We start from the raw sequence: 24395 nt of genomic DNA, 5'->3' as shown, positions 1-24395 counted from the left end.
GTGCAGCAATGGCGAAGTTCACGGAGCTCGTCCCTTCGGACTCTTGGTCGGAGTTCACTGCCTTGGTGGAAGAAGGGAAACTGGTCTCCCGGGCCTCCTTGCAGGCAGCTTTAGATGCTGCAGATGCCGCCACTAGAGTGATGGCGACAGGGGTGGCTATGCGACGTGGGGCTTGGCTCCAAGTTTCGGGTTTCCCCTACGAGGTCCAGCAAACCATTCAGGACCTTCCATTTGAGGGTGCGACTCTATTTTCAGAGAAGACGGACAAACGGCTCCACAGCCTCAAAGATTCCCGAGCCGCCCTCAGATCCTTGGGCCGGCACGCCCCCGCCACGCAGCGGAGTTAGTCCCGCCCGCAACCTCCTCAAAGGTTCCGGCAGCAGAACCGCCAGGACGGTTCTCGGAGGAGGAACAGGAGCGGCAGGAGGAGGGAACCCCCTTCCGCTAGTCCAGGCTCTGGCCAGCCCAAACCACCCTCTGGCCCTAAACCAGGGTTTGGAAGGTGCAATCGAGGTCGGCGTTCCAGATCAGAGACTGGATCTACCCCGCCTGACCTTTTTCTCCCGACTATCCCCCTTCTACCGTGCATGGGCCCATATCACTTTGGGCCGCTGGGTGCTCCGCACGATAGAGAGGGGATACTCCATCCAGTTCTGTGCCCTCCCGCCCTTCCACCCCGTAACCAATTGGTGCGTCTTACTGTGGAACAGGCAAAGGATGACTCAACAGTGTTCATAGCTGAGTGTGGCATGGTATCTCCAGTGGAGGACTCTGAAACTGAGGGGTATGATTTAAACAAATTAGTGGCTAATCATGCAGACCAACCTGAGTTACAGGCATTACTTCGCAAGCATGCAGATGCCTTTGCTAATGTACGGCAGTCACTATTGTTCTGGAGGGAGGAGATATATCAGCCCAAAGACAATATCCTTACCCAGAACAAGCAAACCCATACATAGAAAAGACTATCAAGTCTTTATTGACATAGGGAGTGCTACGTAGATGTACTTCCACTGCCAATTCCCCTATTTGGCCTGTGAAGAAACCAGATGGTTCTTGGCATCTCAGAATAAATTATAGACGCCTGAACCAGGTAACACCCATTTGTGCCCCTACAGTGACCAAGATGCCAAATCTAATCAAGTTCTTTAATCCAGAGGCTGTGTGGTTTACTGACCGTGACATCAGTAATAGCTTTTGGACAGGTTTCAGAGTAGCAGCCGTGTTAGTCTGTATCCGCAAAAAGAACAGGAGTACTTGTGGCACCTTAGAGACTAACAAATTTATTAGAGCATAAGCTTTCGTGGACTGCATCTGAAGAAGTGGGCTGTAGTCCACGAAAGCTTATGCTCTAATAAATTTGTTAGTCTCTAAGGTGCCACAAGTACTCCTGTTCTTTTAGCTTTTGGACATTATCATTGGCACGCATTTCACAGGACCGTTTTGCATTTAGTTTCCAGGGGGTCCAATATTCCTGGACACATTTACCACAGGGGTATAAAATTCTCCAACTTTATTCCATGCACAAATAACGCGGATACTGTCACGGTTTTCTAAACCAATTGTTCTATTTCAATATGTAAATGACCTGTGTTTAGCAACACAGACCAAAAAGGAGCATCTAGAAAGGCTTAACAAGCTCCTACAGATCCTAAAGGAAGCAGGGTTAAAATGCAATCTGGCCACAGCACAGCTAATGGCCAACCGTGTCTCTTTCTTGGGCCTCATCCCAGCAATAAGGGGGGAGGGATAGCTCAGTGGTTTGAGCATTGGCCCGCTAAACCCAGGGCTGTGAGTTCAATCCTTGAAGGGACCATTTGGGGATCTGGGGCAAAAATTGGTCCTGCCTAGTGAAGGCAGGGGACTGGACTCAATGACCTTTCAAGGTCCCTTCCAGTTCTATGACATACCTATGTATATTAAATTATATTTATATAAAATGGGGTAGAACCCCAGCACAACAGAAAGTAGATGCAATCCAAACATTGCCTTTACCACAGGATCCTTTAAGATCCTTTTTTGGGTTTAACTGGGTACCAGAGGGATTTCATTCCCAATTGTGCTTCCATTGCAGGTCCCTTGTACCAGCTATTAAAAAAAAGGGTGTCCGATGGAAATGGACTGTGCAACACACGGAAGCAGTATCCCAGCTGAAACAGGCCATTGTCAAGGCTCCGGTGTTGATCACTCCACATCCTGAGATACCCGATCATCTGGAGGTAGCGGTGAGTGTCAATGCGTTAGCAGCTGTGGCCTCACAAGAAAGGCATGGGAAAATCAAACCTGTGGCCTATGCCTCACGTTTAATGTCACCAATTGACATGTGAAAAGTACCTACTGGCAACCAGTTGGGCCATACAACACTTTTTTTTTTCTAATTGGCCTCAGCCTGATCGTATTACACTCATCGCACACTCCCCTTCCGTTCTTACTGTCCAACAAAGTAAAAGTTGGGCAAGTCTCAAATGCTCGCCTAGCCCACTGGGCATTATTGCTGCAAGAAAAAATATTGCAGTAAAACCTATTAGGACACCATCCTTGTTACCAACTGCCCTATTGTATCAAGGGAAGCCACATGTGTGTCCCAATCTTGATCAATTGGATCTAAGGGGGGAGGAAAAACAAAAGCTTTTCCAACCATTGATCCAGATTCTGTTAATAGATATTATTTTTTTGTTAATGGTTCTAGTTATTACCATAAAGGTAAACCTCATACTGAATTATAAAGAAATGCAGAAATCGGATAAAAACATAGTGAAAGTAATCCTAGAGCTTTCCAAAACAGAAAGAGAAGGATCGCTAACAACAGATCCTTTGTACAAAAGAAATGCGCCATTAAAATCTCAGGTGCATGAAGATCCTTGGATGGCTTTGCAGATTGACTTTGTAGGTCCTTTGCCAAGGACTCAAAGAGGTAACCAATACCTATTAGTGGTTATCGATCTTTTTTCAGAGTGGATGGAGGGGAGGGATAGCTCAGTGGTTTGAGCATTGGTCTGCTAAACCCAGGCTTGGGAGTTCAATCTTTGAGGGGGCCACTTAGGGAACTGGGGCAAAATCAGTACTTGGTCCTGCTAGTGAAGGCAGGGGGCTGGACTCAATGACCTTTCGGGGTCCCTTCCAGTTCTATGAGATAGATATATCTCCATATATTTCCTCTTAAAGCCAATACTGAAAAAGCCACCACCAAGGTCCTAGTAGAGCAAGTCTTCTCTCAATGGGAGATCCCTGCAAAGGTAGAATCGGACCAGGGATCACATTTCACCAGACAATTCTTTAGAAACTGTCTTAAATCAATGAAAGTCATGAAGAGACTACACATCCCATACAGACCACAGTCATTTGGGATGGTGGAACAAACCAACTGGACAATAAAAGTGATGTTGCAGAAACTGGTTAATGCCCATGGATGTAACTGGGACACTCTCGTGCCTCTAATTTTAATGCCATTGAGAGCGACACCAGCTGCATCTACTGATAAAACACACTTTAAAGTGATGACAGGCCGAACAATGTAATTACCAAAACATTTAATTGGGCACACCAGTGGCACTCAATTAGAGGAAATAAAAATGGATATCTACCTGCAGAATCTGCAAAAACATTTAAATCAAATCCACATGCAGGTAGCAGCTAAATTGGGAAAATCCAAACATAAGGCAAAGACTTACTTTGACAAAAAACAAAGAGAGACTATTTGGAAGGTTAAAAACCAAGTAATGTCGTTGCTGTATAAATCACCAGAACATGGGCTGTGTAACCGATGGATCGGACCCTTCCGAATCATCGATAAACTCAGTTCAGCCGTGTATTAGATTAAAATGACAGGAGGCCAGTGTAATCGAGACAGACTCTATCATACTGATCAGTTAAGGTTGTCTAGATCATCCAGGTCGCAGGAGCAACTTTTTCCTCAGGACTTAAGTGAACAACATCCAACAAAACTGCAGCAACTGGAGCCCAAAGATTGCAACCATAAAATGGACATTGAGATTTCTGATTTGCTTCACCCTTATCGTTGCTCTAAGCATAAGCCTGAGCCAAAATCACAAATTTGGGACCGAACTGTTACAACCCCATGAAACCAAACCACGCGGTCATGCTCAATTGCCTGAGCATGTGAAACAGAACAGACCAACACAACATTATACTCAACCCAGGACTTCTCCCCGAAAAGAACAATTTACTGTTTACAGTCTGTAGAACATAACCCAACTGTCTAATGAAACCCAACGTAAAAGTAATCGGCGGATCACTTTAAACAATGATCAGCACAGGGATCGACATTTAGAAAAGGAGATTATATGCTCTACATATGGGGAATACGTCATAAATGCAATCACTGGTGCGTTACGATCCTTAAGATTGGGTAAGGTTCCTGACCTGATTAAAAATGAGCAACTATTAAGTCGGTACTGTCCCAAGTGTTTTCAAAAGCTGGAAAAGGAACGCTCCACATGTTTGGATTCATGCCAGCATTTGTCAGGGGGTGCTATGAGAGAGACAGGATCTGTGACACCTCACCCCAACCGAGAGAGTTGTTTTCTTTGTATGATGGCACAATCCTTGTATATCTCATGTACGGTCTCGTTACCAGTATTTGACCCAGACAAGGATGTGTACAGGCAATTGGCTGCTGTCCATTCGATAGGTCACCTCGAAGACAACATTGATAGGGAACGCATTAATACACCTTCCCTGGCAGGGCTGGCTCCAGGCACCAGCATCCCAAGCAGATGCTTGGGGTGGCAATCTGCAAGGGGCAGCACTCCGTGTGTTTTTGCCGCCCCGAGCAGCGCGCCGAATTGCCGCTGTGGACGGCGGGGGCAGTCCGTGTGCCGTTAGGGCGGCACGCGCGTTTCCGCGGCGGCGGCAATTCGGCAGCAGCTTCTATGTTCAGCTGCCCGCGGCCGCAATTTGGCGGCTTCTGTCTTCTGGCTGAAGACAGAAGCTGCCGCCGAATTGCCGCCACCATGGAAACGCGCGTGCCGCCCTAACGGCACACGGACTGCCCCCGCCGTCCGCGGCGGCAATTTGGCACGCTGCTTGGGGCGGCAAAAACAGTAGCGCCGGCCCTGTCCCCTGGTGGTCTCCCACATTCCAACTCGGACTTGGAAAGTGCCACAGACATTGCTCTAAAAAAGAGCCTCAGTACATCTGTAGGTGTCACGTGTTTGGAACAAACACTGTTCTGTGTGGACTGCAGGGAGAGAGAGTATGGAATCCATCATTGTCATGCCTGGTGAGGCTGGAAGAATCCGATGCAGAGGGTGACCTATGCTGGAAATAACCAATTTTGCGTAGTTACCAACCAAAAGAGATACCAATATGGTCCTTTGGAGTGTCTTGTCACAGAACCAATTTTTTTGTTTTACTCCAAAGCAACCTGCTTTAATAGGGAATTAAGCTATTTCACCTATTCCCACTTTTGAAAACATTACTGTTATTCAGCCCGACCCAGCCTATCATCTTTATGAAAATGGTGTTGAGACTGTCCCATAAATAGTTAGCCACCTACATCCTACCTGTGTGATGGGGTTCATTAGTGCAAAACACCCCATCAAAGGGGGGCGGGGGTGTAGCCTATGGGACTAACCTGCTTGCTTGTGTATATATAGATCTTTTCTTATAGTTTAAGTATTTGGTTTATTGTAATAGGTTTATAGATTTATATTAAAGTAAGTTTGGCTGTAATGCAAGAGACCTACAGGCCATATCCTGTATGTTAAGCTAAAGCAAAGTTAGCATATCTATATTGGGCACTTTTACCCAGAAAGTAAAGTTGACCTTTATCTTGTTTATCCTATATCTAAATAGATGAGTACGCACGCCTATGTCTATGACCCTTTATCTAGACCAATAGACAATGGAGAATGGCATAGGGGGGTTTTCAGTGTTGTACCCACCGACTTAACAGGTACACCACAAGGGAACATATGTGCGTAGGTACATGTCATCAATACTAGCCTATGGGGTAAGCGTACCCTAACGTTTTGTGGGTGAAGAATTAAATTTTGGGCATGGGAGTAAAGATTTCCAACACTTAGCCCTATAAAAGAGGTGACCCACCTCAATAGAGTACTCCATTCTCACTTTACTCTATTCTCATTTACTTCCTCCACTCTTTCTATCTATTCTATCTATCTACGATGACTACTACTATTAGAAGGCTATATTTGTTCTTCTTAAACTTTAAGTTTCAAGGGAACTAGGCTAAGCTCGGTTTCCCTACGTTTTATTCTTTGTTTATTAGATTTTGATTTTAAGTTTGTTAGTCAAGTAAACCCTAAGTTCGCTTTAATAGCTAAGAGCATTAGTTTCTTCTAAGCACTGCATCCCTCACTCAAGAATTGGGAAACCTGAACCGCAAGGCTGTTCCTGTGTCTCTTACCATCAGGTTATCGAGGAAGGGTGTGACTATATTAACCAAAGCTTTTGTTGCATATAATACTATATATTTCATATATCTTTTGAATAGCAGTAATGCAATTGTAACTTTGTAACTCTGGGTATTTTACCATTTACTTACTATTACTGATTTTAATAAAAAGTCTTTAAGGTTATATCTGTCTCAGTGTGACCTTCCTGTCGTAGCCCCGAGTGTCCTTTGTAAATTCTGTGGAGCCTGATACAGAACAAGAACTTTTATCTTCTGATCACACAGATTGGCAAGCCTAAGACCCACACTAATTAATATTAATGATTCATTATTATTAATTAATAAAATAAAAATTAAGTAAGACTTAAATTAATATTATCAGTACACCCTAAATCAGGCTACATGCAAAAAAAAATGATTAGGGGGCTGGAGCACATGACTTATGAGGAGAGGCTGAGGGAACTGGGATGGTTTAGTCTGCAGAAGAGAAGAATGTGGGGGGATTTGATAGCTGCTTTCAACTACCTGAAAGGGGGTTCCAAAGAGGATGGAGCTCGGCTGTTCTCAGTGGTGGCAGATGACAGAACAAGGAGCAATGGTCTCAAGTTGCAGTCGGGGGAAGTTTAGGTTGGATATTAGGAAAAACTTTTTCACTAGGAGGGTGGTGAAGCACTGGAACTGGTTACCTAGGGAGGTGGTGGAATCTCCTTCCTTAGAGGTTTTTAAGGTCAGGCTTGACAAAGCCCTGGCTGGGATGATTTAGTTGGGGATTGGTCCTGCTTTGAGCAGGGGGTTGGACTAGATGACCTCCTGAGGTCCCTTCCAGTCCTGATATTCTATGAAGTATCAGCAGTTCTGCTCCTTCCAGAATCACAGCCCGGGTTCCACAGTGGACGCGTTCCTCCTCCAGTCACGGGGGGCTCTTCTATATGCCTTCCCTCCGATACCGCTCATCCACAAGGTCCTGCTCAAGATCCGCAGAGACCGTGTGTCATAAACAGATAGTTAAGGGTTAATGCCTCTTTTACCTGTAAAGGGTTAAGAAGTTCACCCAGCCTAGCTGACACCTGACCAGAGGAACCAATGGGAGGACAAGATGGTTCAAAAGGAAGGAGGGAAGTTCCCTTTGTCTGGGTGAGTTTCACTTTTGACCGGAGTGGAAAAGCTCCAGAATTCAGCCTCTTATTAAGTAGTGAGTATTAGTGAAAGAAATAAATAGGTTTATGTTTATTTCTTTGTAACTTGTCCTGTGCAATTAGAGGAATAATCAAATTGGGTATTCATTTGTTTACTAAGTTTTTGCCCAGGGGAACATCCTCTGTGTTTGGAATCTGTTGTCTGTGAGAGTAGCTGGTATGCTAATCTCTCCCAGAGGGTTTTCTTTTACCTTTCTTTTCTTTAATTAAAAGCCTTTTTTTTTAAAGAACCTGATTGATTTTTCCTTGTTTTGAGATCCAAGGGGGTTGGATCTGGATCCACCAGGAGTTGGTGGGAGAAAGGAAGGGGGATGATTAATTTCTCCTTGTTTTAAGATCCAAGGGGTTTGGATCTGTATTCACCACGGAATTGGTGAAGAGTCTCTCAAGGCTTCCCAGGGAAGGGAATTAGTGCTTGGGAGTGGTGGCAGCCAGACCAGATCTAACCTGTTAATTGAGCTTAGAGCTTCTCATGCAGGTCCCCACATCGGTACCCTAAAGTTCAGAGTGGGGGAAGGAACCTTGACACCATGCTCGGGTCATTCTGATAGCACCGGCCTGGCCCCGTCAGCATTGGTACACGTCTCTCCTAGACAGGTCTGTGGGAGTCCCGATTACCTTACCGCTCTTCCCGGACCTTCTCACACGGGATCACGGGTGTGTCCAACACCTAAACCTGCAGTCACTCCATCTCACAACATGGAGGGTCCATGGTTGAATCCGTCCCCTACTCCCTGACTATCATAGACACCCCGGGATTTGGTGACACCAGAGGGATAGAGCAAGAAAAAGCGATAACAAGGCAGATTTGAGAGTTTTTCTCCACCCGAGGAGCCACTGATCACATAGACGCCATCTGCGTTGTAGTTCAGGCCTCACTAGCTCGTTTGACACATGCCCAGCGGTACGTGTTTGACTCTGTGCTCTCTATCTTTGGGAAGATATAAAAGACAATATACAAATCCTGATCACCTTCACAGATGGACAGACATCCCCTGTTTTAAAGGCCATTAATACAGCTGATGTCCCTTGTGCTAAAGATGCTAAGGGCAACCTGATTCATTTCAAATTCAATAACTCCATGCTTTTTGCCTGTAATGCTGGAGCTGACAAGGGCAGTTTTAATTTTGATTAAATGTTCTGGAAAATGGGAGCATGAAGACATTTTTTGAATCCTTAGTTAAATTAGGGTATGTCTACACTACGGGATTAATCCGAATTTACAGAATTCGAATTTTGGAAACCGATTGTATAAAGTCGAATATATGCGGCCACACTAAGCACATTAATTCGGTGGTGTGTGTCCATGTACCGGGGCTAGCGTCGATTTCCGGAGTGTTGCACTGTGGGTAGTTATCCCATAGCTATCCCATAGTTCCCGCAGTCTCCCCCGCCCATTGGAATTCTGGGTTGAGATCCCAGTGCCTGATGGGGCAAAAAACATTGTTGCAGGTGGTTCTGGGTACAGCCTCACCCCTCCCTCCATGAAAGCAACAGCAGACAACTGTTTCGTGCCTTTTTTCCTGGGTGAACACAGCAGACGCCATACCACGGCAAGCATGGAGCCCGCTCAGCTCAAGACAGCAGTCATGAACATTATAAACACCTTGCGCATTATTGTGCAGTTTATGCTGAACCAGGACCAGAAAAACGAGGCAAGGAGGAGGCAGCGACGGCAGCGCGGTGACGAGAGTGATGAGGACATGGACATGGACACAGAATTCTCTCAAACCGCGGGTCCCGGCGCTTTGGAGATCATGTTGTTGATGGGGCAGGTTCTATCCGTGGAACGCTGATTCTGGGCCCGGGAAACAAGCACAGACTGGTGGGCCCGCATAGTGTTGCAGGTGTGGGACGATTCCCAGTGGCTGCGAAACTTTCGCATGCGTAAGGGCACCTACATGGAACTTTGTGACTTGCTTTCCCCTGCCCTGAAACGCCAGAATACCAGGATGAGAGCAGCCTTCACAGTTGAGAAGCGAGTGGCAATAGTCCTGTGGAAGCCTGAAACGCAAGACAGCTACCGGTCAGTCGGGAATCAATTTGGAGTGGGCAAATCTACTGTGGGGGCTGCTGCCATGCAAGTAGCCAAAGCAATCACTAAGCTGCTGCTACGAAAGGTAGTGACTCTGGGAGATGTGCAGGTCATAGTGGATGGCTTTGCTGCAATGGGATTCCCTAACTGTGGTGGGGAGATAGATGGAACCCATATCCCTATCTTGGCACCGGAGCACCAGGGTACCCAGTACATAAACCGCAAGGGGTACTTTTCAATGGTGCTGCAAGCACTTGTGGATCACGGGGGACGTTTCACCAACATCAACGTGGGCTGGCTGGGAAGGGTTCATGATGCTCGCATCTTCAGGAACACTACTCTGTTTAAACGGCTGCAGCAAGGGACTTACTTCCTGGACCAGAAAATAACCGTTGGGGATGTTGAAATGCCCATAGTTATTCTTGGGGACCCAGCCTACCCTTTATGCCATGGCTCATGAAGCCATACACAGGCAGCCTGGACAGGAGTCAGGAGCTGTTCAACTACAGCCTGAGCAAGAGCAGAATGGTGGTAGAATGTGCATTTGGCCGTTTAAAAGGTCGCTGGCGCTCGTTACTGACTCGGTCAGACCTCAGCCAAACCAATATCCTCATTGTTATTGCTGCTTGCTGTGTGCTCCACAATCTCTGTGAGAGTAAGGGGGAGACGTTTATGGCGGGGTGAGAGGCTGAGGCAAATCGCCTGGCTGCTGATTACGCGCAGCCAGACACCAGGGCGATTAGAAGAGCACACCAGGAAGCGCGGCACATCAGAGAAGCTTTGAAAACCAGTTTCATGACTGGCCAGGTTACAGTGTGAAAGTTCTGTTTGTTTCTCGATGAAAACCCGCCCCCTTTATTGACTCATTCTCTGTAGACAACCCACTCTCCCCCTTCGATCACAGCTTGCTTTCAAAGGAAATAAAGTCACTATCGTTTAAAAATCATGTATTCTTTATTAATTGATTATAAAAAGAGGGAGAGAACTGACAAGGTAGCCCGGGTGGGGTTTGGGAGGAGGATCGGAGGGAAGGAAAAGGCCACTAAAAAAAGGTTAAAATAATGACAGCCTTTTGCTTGGGCTGTCCACTGGGGTGGAGTGGGAAGGTGCACAGAGCCTCCCCCCCCCCGCGTTCTTACACGTCTGGGTGAGGAGGATACGGAACATGGGGAGGGGGGAGGGGGGTACAGGGGCTGTAGCGACAGTCTGTTATCCTGCTGCCGTTCCTGAAGATCCACCAGACACTGGAGCATGTCTGTTTGTCATGCAGTAGCCCCAGCGTTGCATCCTGCCTCCTCTGATCTTCCTGCCGTCCCCTCTCATCTCGAGCGTCTCTCCTCTCCTCACGTTGGTCCCTCCTGTCCTCACGTTGGTCCCTCCTGTCCTCACATTGGTCCCTCCTGTCCTCACGTTCACTGGCATCTTTCCTATACTTTGAAACCGTGTTCTTCCACTCATTCAGATGAGCTCTGTCACTGCGGGTGGATTCCATGATTTCCGCGAACATCTTGTCTCGCGTCCTCTTTTTCCGATGCCTTATCTGAGATAGCCTTCGGGACGGAGGAGGGAGGCTTGAAAAATTTGCAGCTGCTGGAGGGAGGGAAAAAAGGAGAGAATTTTTTAAAAAGATACATTTTACAGAACAATGCTTATACTCTTTCACGGTGAACAACACTATTCACATGACATAGCACATGTGATTTCTGTGCAAGGTCGCATTTTGCCTCTTAATATTGAGTGCCTGTGACTTTGCTGTTAGAGATCACAGACGCAGGTCCGGGCAACAGAATTCGGCTTGCATGCGGCCATGGTAAGCCATTGTCTTTCGGCTTCTGCGCCCTCCTTTCCCACATACCAAGCAAAGCCCGTTGAGTGCTGCAGTTTTCCTGTTAACCTTCAGCAGCAGAAAACAAACTAAGACCCCCGCCATCCAATTCTCTGGGATGCTCTCTTTTCCTTCCCCCCACCGCGTGGCTGGTATCAGGGAAGATCCCTGCTAGCCACACGTGAAAAGCTTAGCGTCAAACTCCCCCCCACCCCCACCCCCCACCCCCTACCCCCGCTTGGCTTACTACAGGGAAGGATTTCTTTTCAGCCACAGGCAAACAGACCAGTAGGAACGGCCACCTCTGTCCCCTTAATTAAATTCCCGTATTTCAACCAGGTTACCATGAGCGATATCACTCTCCTGAGGATTACACAGCGAGATAAAGAACGGATGTTGCTTGAATGCCAGCAAACACCGGGACCATACGCTGCCAGGCTTTGTCATGCAATGATACCAGATTACTTGCTGCAAGCATGTCTCCATCCCCAGACACGTTAACAGACTTTTCCAGTAGCTGTACTGGCCGCAAATGCACCCCAAGTCCTCAGGGCAAATTAATCATTAAAAAACACTTGCTTTTAAACCATGTTTTATATTTTAAAAGGTAAACTCACCTGAGGTCCCTTCCATGGGGTCCTGGTCTTGGGTACTGGCTTGGGAGGGTTGGGAGGGTACTTCAGTCAGGCTGAGAAAAAGATCCTGGCTGTGTGCTCTCCGCAAGCTCGTCCTCCTCCTCCTCCTCCTCCTCTTCCCCGTCCGCAGAATCCTCAGGTGTAGCTGATGAGACTATCCCTGACCCGGAATCCACGATCACAGGTGGGGTAGTGGTGGCAGCCCCCCCCAGAATTGCATGCAGCTCGGCGTAGAAGCGGCATGTCCGCGGCTCTGACCCAGAGCGACCGTTTGCCTCCTTTGTTTTTTGATAGGCTTGTCTGAGCTCCTTGACTTTCATGTGGCACTGATCTGAGTCCCTATTGTGGCCTCTCTCGATCATGCCCTTGGAGATTTTTTCAAAAGTTTTGGCATTTCGTCTTTTTGAACGAAGTTCTGCTAGCACTGAATCCTCTCCCCATATAGTGATCAGATCCAGTACCTCCCGTACACTCCATGCTGGTGCTCTTTTTCGATTATCGGCCTGCATGGTTACCTGGGCTGATGAGCTATCTGTGGTCACCTGTGCTCTCCTGTGCTGGGAAAACAGGAAATGAAATTCAAATGTTCGCGGGGCTTTTCCTGTCTACTTGGCCAGTGCATCCGAGTTCAGATTGCTGTCCAGAGCGGTCACAATGGTGCACTGTGGGATAGCTCCCGGAGGCCAATACCATCGCATTGCGGCCACACTAACCCTAATTCGAAATGACAATATCGATTTTGGCACTACTCCGCTCATCGGGGAGGAGTACAGAAATCGATTTTAAGAGCCCTTTATTTCGAAATAAATGGCTTCGTTGTGTGGACGGGTGCAGGGTTAATTTGATTTAACGCTGCTAAATCCGAATTAAACTCATAGTGTAGACAAGGCCTTAGAAACCAGAAGTTTAACTTTAACGCAGGAAGTTCTCAGAGAGCGGAAGGAGCTGGAGACGGCTGTGGAAGGGCTGCAGCCACAAATCAAAGCTGGTCTGGTGAAGCTAGAAGAACTGAGAAAGACACAGGAAGCTCTGGAACAACATAAGGACGATATGGAGGCCAATAAAGACTTTGAGTATGAGGTAGAGAAAACAGTGCCAGTGCAGGAGGACATCTCTGGTACAGCTTACTACATAAACTGCCAGCGGTGTCACTATACGTGTCACTATCCCTGTGCAATCCCTGATGATGATGGTAAGCGCGGGTGTGCGGCTATAGATGGGAATACAGGATATTGCACAGTTTGCCCTGGTAAATGTGACTGGAACGTTCATTTCAATCAAAAGTACAAGTGGGGATATAAAGTAGTAAAAGTGAAACAGACCTATGCACAACTGAAAGAAAAGTATGAGAAGGCGTCTGGAGAGGTGTTATCGACACAGAATGTGGTTGAGAAGCTGTCTCAGGAATACGCTGCAGTGGAAGAGATATTAATGGAGCTTATTGATAAATCATCTCGCAGCCTCCAGCGTCTGCAAGCAATTGCTTTGAAACCCAACCCGCTGTCCACTCCGGAATACATTGACCTGCTGATCATGTCGGAACAACAGGAACTAAAGCCCGGGTACCAAGAAAGAATAAAATCACTGAGGGAAGTGAGGGAAGTAGCTGAAATAATAAGAAAGATTGCCAATAAGGAGGCCCTGCTGCCAGGAGAAAAGGATAGGTACCAGAAGCTTGAAAAAAAACAGTCTACACTCAAAAAATTTGTGAAAGGAAAACTGGATGTTGTTAAAAGCTGGTTTCAATTAAAAATTGACTGCAGCTTACCCATGAAAATGAAATCACCAGTTTAAACAAAGCACATAGCTGAGCCATGATTCAGGACTGGTGTCTCTTGTTGTTTTTACAACATTTTCTTTTAAGATTCAATAACCTGATTCTCCTCTGACTTACCCGACTTATATTGCACTGACATCAGTTTACACCAATGTAACTGACAGCAGAATCTGGCCCCTGGAATCTGGGGGGGGGAAACATTTTTATAAAAACAACAAAAAATGTAGTTTGACTCCTTCCAAAGCAATTGCTTCAGTATCAGATGTTCACATGGAAACGTCTCAGATCAGGGTTAGAAACCCATGTTCCGTCTGTACGAGCGCTCGCTCTGTTACTCCCCAAACTGGAGCTGCACCAGCGTAAGTGCCACAGTGAGACGTTTCCTCCAAAATGCTGACGCTGACAACACTTTTCTTTTTGTAATACCCGAGCTCTCTCCGTGTTGGTGGTTTGTGAGTTTATTCATCCTTAAAACTTTTGTTGCTGAGGGGTATTGTAGTGGGGTGGCCACCCGCTCCTGAGCTGAAGGGCTTGAAATCAGTCCCAAGAGAAGGCTGGGGCAGGGGAAAAGCTACTAGGCTGAATGGGGAAGCAGCTGTGGCTGGGCCATGCCCCAATCAGGCCCCGCTGCCCCTATAACAGGCCAGTGAAGCCAGGCTCAGAGAGTCTCTCTCTGTCTGTAGAGGGAGATAGGCCTGGCTGCAGGGACCTAGAGACCGGGTACTTGAGTGGAGCAGGGCTGGGGAAAGGCAGAGGAGCTGGGGAGCTCCAGCCTGGAAAGCCCCAGGCTGCGGCCTAGAATAAGGCAAATAGGTACTGGGGGTTGCAGAGGGCAGCCCAAGGGTAGGCAACTCAGCAGGTCCAAACCCCCCTTGCCAGTGATGAGTGGCTTATACTGCAGTCTGCCCCAGGGCGCAGGGCTAGACAATGACTGGCGGTAGCTATGACTGAGGTGAGCTGGGGATAGGGGATATGGGTTCCCCAGGGAAGGGAGACCCAGAGAGTGAAAGGGGTTACTGCCAGGGGGCAGCACCCCAGTGGAACGGGGCACCGGCTCCTGGGAGGAACACGGGGGCCAAGAGGCAGCAGGATACCAGCCTGCAGAGGGCGCGCCAAGGCTGGGAGAGCTAATTCCCTGAGATGACCAGCAGGAGGCGCCGCAGGGGTGAGTCCCACATTGCTACAGGTATGAAAAAAATACCTCCCTGAATGACAAAAGTTGTAATGATGAAAAGCACAGGTGTGGCCAGCACTTCGTCGGCAGGCGCTGCACTCCCACGACAAAGCTACCGCCCCTCGTTGGAGATGGCTTTATTTTGTCACGGGGAGAGTGCTTGCCCCCCACCCTCAAATTGCTACTAACTTCAATGGAATCTGGGGAGACACAACAGAATATAGGGTTAACCCTATAAACAAGTTTTCATAAACTTTACAGCACCTAGTGCACTACTGGTGCTATAGAACAAAACAACCTCCTGCCCCCCATATCTGAGCATTGTCCTTGTTGGGCCAAGTCCCTCCTGGGTAACTGCACAGGAGGTTTGGGCACAACTAACTTCGGAAATCTCTCCCTGGTGGTTATGTGTAAAGTTATTTAATCTGCACATTTTCCCTGGTCTGGGGCAGAGAAATGGACAGAATTCGTGCCCTCATGACTGGCACCATGCCCTGCCCCCACTCCAGTACATGCTTTGGATCAAGGCCTTTGCAGAAGGAGAATTTTGCTCTAAAAGCAGGTGACTGTCTGGCTCTGAAGCACAATGTGAATTAGCCAAAATAGACAAAAACAGTTTATCTTAGTGAGCAACCCGTAAAATTACAATTAGCAACTAAAAATCCACATCAAAATTCGGACTCTTAAATAAAGGGAAATACCGTACAATTGGGATAGACATCATTAAGGAATTGGGACTAATAATTGACATAAAGTGTAAAGTATTATGGAAAAAGGTAGGGTTTTGTGAAAAATGTCAAAATTGTTGTTTGTGAGAAAGCATTGTTATTATAAAAAAGAGAAATTATATTGTTACAAAATTTTCAAATAAGTAATTGTGTTTTGTTAAAATCTGTTTTTGTTCCATTACAATAAAATATTTTGTTACATATAGTAACATTTGTTGGTTTTATTGTAATAGAAAATGAAACTCCCAACCACAAAGCGAGGAAAGAATGTCTGGACTTCATTTTACAGCAAACAAACAATCCAAAGGACAGCAGACGAAGTCTTCACACAACTCACAGCCAACTTGTGGAACTCATTACTGGGGATGTTGTGACGGCCAAAAATGTAACTCGATGCAAAAACCAATGAGATAAGTTCCGCAGGATACTTCCATCAATGACTATTAGCCAAGATTGTCACGGATGCCACCCCTTGCTCCGGGGGTCTCTAAGCCTCCAACTGCCAGAAATTGGGACTGGACGACAGGATGTGTCATGCAATGTGTAGTAAATGCAATGTGATGACGTGTAAATGTATAGAAAGGAAGAAGTTGTGTGTGTAACTTGGGATGTGTGGTACTCCCTATACCCATCCCCTATGCTTCAATCGGAACAACCCGGCCTAGCTTCGCCGTCTGTCAACTAAAGGAACCAGAGTGACAAGCCTGGCATTGAACTGAGTTCTTGGGGAACCGAGTGGAAGAGGTTTCAGGGGAACCCCAACAGTGCTGTGCTTTGGAACTATTTCAGCCTGCTAGGTTAGAATTGTCCCTCTGCTTCTGTTGACCTAAGGGGACTGTCTGCCACTTCTTTACTCAAACAGCTTCTGCATTATCATTAGCTACCGTTCCTGGCCACATGGATCACTTTAGTGCAATGGAAGATCAGAGTGTAGTTGGTGGATGAAATTCACCTCTGTGTAGAGGGCTAGTACCAGGCCCTCTTAAATCCCACATAAGCCCCTTGAAACATGTGAAAGATTTTGTGAAGCTACAGGCTGAAGGCACTATCCGAGTGTTCAGTGTTTATTATCTGACCCTTCCACCTTTTGAGGTTTGTCCACAACTATCTACACTAAAGTTAGCAGCTTTCTAATGAAGGGTGTCCTGAAGGGTCCAGCTCATCCCTCTGTCTCTCCCCAAGTTCTGAGGGTGCTTCCCCTCATGACTCACCTGATATGGGGCTTTGAGAGTCTCCTCTTTCTCTCCAGCCACGGGAAACTCCCATACGTGGCTCTTCCCCTTGCTCCATCTGCGAGATGATCTCCAGTTGGACACCAGGACACCCTGTGTAGGGGACAGAGAATCATGGTCTGGCCTGTGAGATGGGCTCAGGACAAATATTTTTCCTGCAGCAGTTTCTGGATGCTGATGAACAGCATCCAAAACCTGGGGGTGTTAGCTGTACTGGGCATCAATAAAACTCAGCGTTAAGGCTGAAACTCCAAATTGTTTTCCATTTCTCTCAGTCTAAACACTTGACTGCAGCACTGCACAGGCAGGCGCTCTGCAAGCTTCCCAGACACAACAAGGATTTATTGATAGAGAACAATCCACAACTGGTGGAATCCTAGCCACACACATCATCTTGTGTCACTCCTGTCACACCCACAGTCCAGCCAGTGGTGCTGCCTCAACTGCCTATTTGTCTGTTTCTCCCACAGCCAAGCCTGTGGCTTCTTCCCCCCCTGCCCCATGCATGGAATACACACCTTGAATGGCTCCATAAAGCCAGTACCCTCGCCTCCTTCCATTCCCCTGTCAAGTCCTTCAGGAGGTCAGCCAGCGACCCTTGGAGCAGTCAGGAGTAGCTCAGTCTTGGCCAGTCAGCAATAGCCGATACTTGTTCATAATTCAGAACCATCACCCACCAAAGCTTATGCTCCAATACCTCTGTTAGTCTTAAAGGTGCCACAGGACCCTCTGTTGCTTTTTACAGATTCAGACTAACACAGCTCCCCTCTGATACTTGACACCATGCAAGGCACTGCATTTAGCCATATGGAATGTAAATCTATCAACCTCATGAAGAAACTTGCCTGCCTCTGGAAATTTCCATTACATGCGTCTGACAAAGTGGGTATTCACCTACGAAAGCTTATGTTCCAATACATCTGTTAGTCTTAAAGGTGCCACAGGACTCTCTGTTGCTTTTTCCAGAGAAAAGGGGAGCTTCTCCTACCCCAGAGCCTCCACCCATGTGTACGAGTGTGTGCTGCACAACAACACAGGGAGGAACTGAAACCACTGCTGGGCAGGGATGTGTAGACGTGGAGGTCATAGATGCGCCTACCTAGGAAGAATCCAGTTGAGAGAGGAAAATCTCCCCTTTGGAAGTGGTCCAGGGAAGGATGGGTGAGAGTGAGAGAGACACACTGAGAGATTCTGGGTCTGGTCCCACACCATTGGGGCAGCTCCGAGGCCTGGTCTGCACTGAGCAATTGACTGTTTGTTGGCTCCAGGTGTCAGCTGGGAGCTCAGGCCCCGCTCCACTTGTGACCGGAGTGTGACGTTGTGCAGTCTATATGGTTTTATAAAAACTTGATAATAAGTCAATATAATGTAACTAGATAGTTTTAGAGAAAATACGGTAATAAGTGAATGTAACGTAACTGGGATATGCCTCATGCAAAAGGTCTCTTGTAAGGTATCATTACAAAGCTTATAATCTACTGAGTATGATCATCTGATTTGTATAAATGTACCACTCTTGTATCTAAAACTAGAAATATAAAATGTAACTCTGAGGGCCTATTGTAATTGTGTAAAGTGTGGACCATTAATGATGGTTTGGAATCTTGATGACTCCCATTGTCTGCAGATGGCTGTATTTACCTGCGAGTCTTCCTGTATATGTGTGTGCTGGCAAGCGAGTAATGAAGTCTTGCAGTGACGTGATCATGTCACCTGAACTGGAATCCATCTTTAACCTGGTGCTTTTCCAGTGGGGGGGGGGGTGGAAACCCAGAGGGACAAAGGGTTCCCGCCTTATGCAAAAGATATATAAAGGAGGGAAGAGAACAGAGAGAGAGAGGAGCCATCATGAAGAATCCCCTAGCTACCACCTGAGCTGCAACAAGAGCTGTACCAGGGGAAAGAATTGTGCCCAGGCCTGGAAGGTGTCCAGTCTGAGAAAAACTTACTGAAGCATCTCTGAGGGTGAGATTATCTGTATTCAGTTTGATTAGGCATAGATTTGCGCATTTTATTTTATTTTGCTTGTGACTTACTTTGTTCTGTCTGTTACTACTTTGAACCACTTAAATCCTACTGTCTGTATTTAATAAAATCACTTTCTATTTAGTAATTTACTCAGAGTATGTATTAATACCTGGGGGAGCAAACAACTGTGCATATCTCTCTATCAGTGTTATAGAGGGCGAACAATTTATGAATTTGCCCTGCATAAGCTTTATGCAGGGTAAAACGGATTTATTTGGGTTTAGACCCCATTGGGAGTTGGGCATCTGAGTGCTAAACACAAGCACACTACTGTGAGCTGTCTTCAGGTAAACCTGCAGCTTTGGGACGAGTGATTCAGGCCCTGGGTCTGTGGCTGGAGCCAGACGGGAGTGTCTGGCTCAGCAAGACAGGGTGCTGGAGTCCTGAGCTGGCAGGGAAAACAGGAGCAGGGGTAGTCTTTGCACATCGGGTGGCAGCTCCCAAGGGGGTTTCTGTGATCCAAGCCGTCACACGGAGTTCTAGTGGGGAGCCAGCTGTGGTCACTCAATTAGGGTGGACTGCAAAGAAAGGGGCAGACAGTCCCCAAAAAGCTGGTGGATATTCCAATACTTAGATTCACAAAACCAGCACAAAACAGCGTCTGTGTTACCTTAAGCCATGAGGAGTCCTTGTGGCACCTTAGAGACTAACACATTGATTTGGGCACACTCTTTCGTGGGCTTTAGCTCATCACCACTATCTAGGTGAAAGGTCCCAAACACGTGTATGCAAACTTTGCCTTAGCTCAACAAACAGGATGTGGCCTGCAGGTCCCTTGTGTTACAGCCAAAATATACTCTAATATAGACCTATCAACCTATTATCATAAAACAACGAAGCACACCCATAAGGAAATAAGAAACTTATGAGTAAAGATATATAGGCAAACAAGCAGGCTAGCCTTAAATGTATCTCGTATACCTTTTATGTACATCAGTTCATTGCCAGAACTCTTCTGTGACTGAATTATTTATTAGTGGTCAGAACTTCCCCATAAACTTTTATTTTCAGCTTCAGTTTATCTGTTCAAAGTTCATAGGTCTCAAGACTTATGCTAACTTGCGGAAGGTCATGTCTTGCAGGATACAGGCCTGTAGGTTTCTTGCATTACTGCTGAATATAAGGCAAATCAGAATATAATGCAAAGTAGTAATTATAATAAAGGCAAGCTAGACCACCGGGCTACAACCCCCCTGAGCGACATAAGTTACACCGACATAGTGGCCATGTGTACAAGCCCACAGCTCTGCAATGTTCACCTGAAGATTCTTTATGTCCTTCTGCTGCCCGGGCACCACACTGCCTGGTTGGCCCTTTCACGGCATTTCGTTAATCCTCGATGTCCTTCCTGGAGGAGGTTTAGGATTTCTCCTCTCATTTTGCGGCTGCTGAGGTTTGTTTCAATAAAGTCTCTGACACACAATGCCACCTAGTGACTGAACAGTACCATACAGTGTCGCATCCCATCCCACACCCAGAGCCAGCCTTCCGAAGGGGCGGTTGCGCTCCAAGTCATTAGGCGCTGGCTGATCTTTGCTAGGGGCTGCCTCTGCCACCTGCAGACAAATGTAGGTACGTGACAGCCATCTTGACTAAGGGCAAGAAATGTCTTCAGTCCCACAAAGTCATGGAGACAGTGGCCATTGGGAATGAGGGGAGGAATTCTTTGTTTAAAGAAACCCCGTCTCCTGCCCCACTCACATGGTTACCAGCTCCCCTTCCCATCTGGTTCATTTTCACAGGCTCCTTCTGCCCCTGCTGTTCCCCTGCATCCCCCTCAGTGTTCACCCCTCTCCCCCCAAATCCACTGTAACCCCTTTCCGTTTTCTCCTGCACCTCACAACTCTCTGCAGCCTCCCTTCACCCCTATGTCTTTACCCCCCCACTTTGCTGAAAACTTGCCTACCTACAGAGCGCAGGGGTGGCCATCTTCCCAGAGGCTGGGCTGGCTTCAGGTCCGTAGGAAAGAGTAGGAGATGGTGGCCATTTCACTCGGGTCAGCCTCACTTTGTGTCCGTTTCATACTCCCCAAACAAATGCGCCGTGCCCTGTTGGGAATGAGATTGGGAAGGAGCTGAGAAGTTTGGCTGGAAGGGGGCAGCGTCCCTTTAGCTGCGTGCTCTTGGCTACATGGGATGCTGGGGTCTGTGGCACCTCATTTCAAAGGATTGTGGCACACGGAGATCACGAAGGGCGAACTGTGGCACGTGGCTGCAGAAATGTTCCCGGGCAAAGTCAGCCCGGAGCTCGGAAACGAATGAGAACCCAAAGGGCAGCGAGAAGCAGTTCTCCCCTGGGCTGCTGCTGTGTACTGGATGTGGCGGAGAAGAAGAACCAAAAGAGCGAGTGGGGGACACAGCTGCTGAGACGCGGGCGGGCAGGACACGCGGCAGACAGAAATCCCCCTTTCCTGCTCCGGCGGCGAGGCCTTTACCCTTAGACGCAGTCTTCGTTTTGTTTAATAATCGGATTATTAATTCCCCTCAAACCTCACGGGTTGGTTGATTTCTGCCAGCCCCGTCTCGTCACCAGCTGCTGGAGCGGGAGCTGGCTGACAGCCTCCGCCCAGGGGAGTGAGGCACCTCGGTTCTCCCGAAAATCTCACTCCGTGACAAGCTGCAGCTTTCGCTGCCTGAACGCCCCTAACCCCCTGGCCCGCGGTTGCTGATCAGCAGTGGTGGGGGGGGGTTATTTATTCAATGGTCTATTTAGGGTTCCCTCTTCGGGTTAATAAGAGGAGATCACACCCACCCCAACTCCAAGCTGGGACCCAGCTGGTCCCCCCAACAGGGACACATGGGAAACGCACGGTGGGGCCTGAGGAATTAATACAGTGGGTCCCACTTCATTCTGCCCCCCAGACGGGGCAGCTCTAGGCACCAGCAAAGCGAGCACATGCTTGGGGCAGCCCATTTGCAGGGGCGGCAGGGATCCAGCCTGGGAGCTGAGAACCAACAGGGGGCCCTGGGAGCTGTAGTTCCTTGGTTAGCTCCCTGCCTCTAGAGCCAGCCCTGGAGCAGGGAAAGAACTACATTTCCCAGCATTCCCTTGGGCACTACCAACAGGAAAGAGGGGGAGGGAGTGAGGGAGCTGAGACCTCATGCTGCAGTGAATGGAGAGCTGCCCTGGGAAGGGCAGGGAGACCATATGTTAACATTCAAAAAATAGGACACTAGCCCCACCCTGCCCCCATCCACTCCCTCCGACTGCCCCCCACAGAAACCCCAACCCATCCAACCCCCCTGCTCCCTGTCCCCTGATCACCCCCTCCCGGGACCCCTGCCCCAACTGCCCCCCAGGATCCCACCCCCTATCTAAGCGCCGCTGCTCCTTGTCCCCTGATTGCCCCCTCCTGGGACCCCTGCCCCTAACTGCCCCTTGGGACCCCATCTAAGCCTCCCTTCTCCTTGTCCCCAACTGCCCCCTCCTGAGACCCCCCCAACTTCCCCCTTAGGACCCCACCCCCTACCTGTCCCCTGACAAACCCCCGGGACTCCCATGCCTATCCAACTGCTGTCTGTCCCCTGACTGCCCCCCCAACCCCTGACCCATCTAACCCCCCTTCTCCCTGCCCCTGACTGCCCCACCCCGAACCTCCGCCCCATCCAACCCCCCAGCCCCCTTACCGTGCCACTCAGACCAGCATGTCTGGCTCCGCACAGCGCCAGACACACTGCTGCATACATGCTGCCGTGCTCCCCCGCAGAGCCACTGCCCCCCCCAGCACCTGCCTTCCAGATTTGAACACCTCAAAATTCAGGAGTGCTCAAGCTCAGTTTGGGCAGCTGTTACTTCATTTCCCCCTAATCAAATCTACTGATCCACTGGAACTTGCTGTAGAAAAAGTAGAATAAATTGAGCAAGAAATGCTTCCCAGTGGTTATTAGGACTGGAATTGCTATTTTCAACAGCCATTGCTTTTTTGTTTGTTTGTTTGTTTGTTTGTTTGTTTGTTTGTTTGTTTGTTTGTTTAAAAGGAAGACAGTGATATTACATTGGCAAATTCCCCATAGAAACAAAGAGTGGAACAAAAGAATAATAAAGGCACCTCAACTTTTCCTCATTTATGTAGGACAGTCTTATAATCTGCATCCAGATATTCTCCAGTCACACAAGCTGAAAATTGTTCCACTTTACTGCAGTTCTGTAACCATATGGGAACCAATCCTGTCTGTGTTCTGTGCACACCCAAAATTCCTGCTGAATGACCCACCCTGGGAGCAAGTTATCAGTGACCCAGGGCTGCGGCGGAAGGAGGGTGCAGGTGGTGGGGGAGAGAGCCCAGGGCTGGGGCAGCAGGAGGTGTGTGGGGGACAATGGGGAGGGGATGAGGGAGCCCAGAGCTGGGGTGGCAGGGGGTGTGGGTGGGGGGAAAGAGCCCAGGGCTGGGGCAGCAGGGGGGTGCGGCGAGGAGCCCAGGGCTGGAACGGGGGGCAGCCAAAATTTTTTTTGCTTGAGGCGGCAAAAAACCTAGAGCTGACCCTGCCCACAGACTTGACAAAACAGGAACCAAAGGCGGATAACGAACTGGGGAGAAGGCTGCTTTCGAGGGAGCAGGTCACCTTCCCTGTAGGGCCTGGGCATGAGAAGACTATAGAGACCTATAGCTGGGCAGTCACTGAGCCCTCGGCAGGAGACGTCTGTGGGAGGAGCGTGTGTGAGACGGATGGGCGCTGAGTGGAGAGAATACAGCGAATAAATGCTCAGCTATGGTATCGCCAAACCCAAATGTCCAACAATCATGAGTCAGGGCACCCAAAATCACAAGATTGGCTTGAAAATCATGAGATATTCAAGCTAACAAATCTGTGGTTCTTTTCATTTGTCTTTAGGGGCCCCGCTTCCAGGCTTTTCTCTGCAGCCATGAGGGCTAGAAACTTACTTGTTAAGAAATGAAAGCTGAGGTTTTCGTGTACTCACTGGACTCCAGGAGCTGGGGCTTTCAGAACAAGCACCAAATATTGCTAGACTGGTGGTACAATCACAAGAACTGGCAGAGTGGATCCATGCAAATGTACCACAGCAGTCAGCGAGGGTGGAGCTGGCAGGTGACACCTTGCCCAGGTCCCTGGGGACCATTCTCAGTCTTCCCATAGGCCTCAGCACATCAAGCTGGGAAGGTCTGAAAGCCAGCACCCACTCCCCTAGCCTGTGCCCTGCCACAGGAATGGCTAGGCGCGTCTACACTGCATAACACACCTGCAAAAGCAAATCTCAGAGCCTGGCTTTTCAGACGCGGCGTGGCTGGCACTACAGCGCTACAAAGAGCCATGTAGACATTCCCGCTGCGGCTCTGAAGCCCGCAGGAGCAGGGGGGAGTTCAGAGCCTGAGTCTACCCAGCTCGCTCAGTGCAGCAGCACAAGCCCGAGTCTGCAGACCTGGGCT

General features: G+C 48.3%; 1 pseudogene; it reads left to right on the top strand.

Moving 5' to 3' along the window:
• The first annotated feature begins 8285 nt into the window (after positions 1-8285).
• LOC128831360 (uncharacterized) lies at positions 8286-18029 on the top strand (annotated as a pseudogene).
• The last annotated feature ends 6366 nt before the right edge of the window (positions 18030-24395 follow it).

The sequence above is a fragment of the Malaclemys terrapin genome, chromosome 2 (genome assembly GCF_027887155.1).
Source record: "Malaclemys terrapin pileata isolate rMalTer1 chromosome 2, rMalTer1.hap1, whole genome shotgun sequence".
Taxonomy (NCBI): domain Eukaryota; kingdom Metazoa; phylum Chordata; order Testudines; family Emydidae; genus Malaclemys; species Malaclemys terrapin.
The sequence above is the reverse complement of the archived record's forward strand: the minus strand, read 5'-3'. Positions and strand labels throughout refer to the sequence as shown.